Source organism: Protomyctophum parallelum (genome assembly GCF_964188405.1).
Source record: "Protomyctophum parallelum genome assembly, chromosome: 4".
NCBI lineage: Eukaryota > Metazoa > Chordata > Actinopteri > Myctophiformes > Myctophidae > Protomyctophum > Protomyctophum parallelum.
Genome location: NC_139700.1, coordinates 33,071,252 through 33,072,564, shown reverse-complemented (window position 1 = coordinate 33,072,564; position 1,313 = coordinate 33,071,252).

Here is a 1,313-nt window from a genome sequence, read left to right as displayed (position 1 = left end):
GCGTTTCTCAAAACCCTACCCAGCCAACAACTGCGCACAAAATAAATCACAGTTGCATTGTGGGAGTACGAGTTCAACCTAACCAATGGTTCATCCAGCCTGGCTCGTCCATTCACATTAATACATTTATAAAATAAAATAATTAATTTCAGTCACACATAGCCTAATAAAGGCTATGTAAAGTGAAGTAGGCTAGTCCATATAGTAATCCACATAACAGATATTTTAGCAATATGACCTACCCATGTATTTAATACTCATCTACACTACTCACTACATATCACATTATAGTGCTGCACAATTAATCGAAATAAAAAAATCGACATCTAGATTACCTATGCAATCTCATTTTGTGAAGAATCCTGCAGCACTAGTTGGCTGTCTTTTTTTTAAATAGATATTTTCATGGAAAAAAGGAGAATCGTAATCTCAATTATTGTGGAGAAAAGTCGAGATTCACATTTGAGCAAGAATCGTGCAGCACTATCACATTATACTTCGATTTAAACATACTTTGCCTACATCATCTCACCGAATAACTTACTTGATCTATCTCAACCACCAACTAATATGGTTGCTGACTCCGTCCCCGGAGTGGACTGCTGACCCCCATCTGAAAATATGTTGTGAGCGCTATGAGCTTGTAGATCTGGTATTTTTCAACAGCAAAAGTACAACATAATATGCTTAAAACACCAAAAGGGTTTCCTGCCCAAAATTGGTTTTAACTGCCTTAGTTAGAAAATGTGAGTTTCTACCACAAGTGCTTTAAATCTTTGAGAGCAAAACTGAGTAAAATGAAATATTATTTTAAAGACAGAGTATTTGCCAGTAGCCTATTTGCACAATGATCAGCTATGAGGGCCGGTTTAGCGGTCCAGGCACCTAGGCTGGTAATCCAGCACGACTCACGAGTGTGTTGCGGGTTTGAGTCCCGATCCCGACGAACTTTGCTGTATCTTTCTCCCCGTTTCCTGTCTACTGTACTTCTATAAATAAAGGCAAGAAAGCTTGGCAATCTCAAGCATTGTTGTAGTACCAAGTGAGATCTTCACAGCTGTTCATTTTAGATGTTCAGCCAGTCATGTTTGCAAGATAAACCTCTTAAGAGTTAAGGATGCATCACACAATTATTTTGCAGTAATGACTCGCTGAACATTATCCTTAAATCATCCACACAACCATCAACTGTACAAATAAAGACAGAACTTTAAATATTGCACAACAAATCTATAGAACTTGCAACTATAACTGATGAGGTAAATTATATTATGAAAATGCCACTGAGCTGTATGCTCACAGTTCAAGTGGGT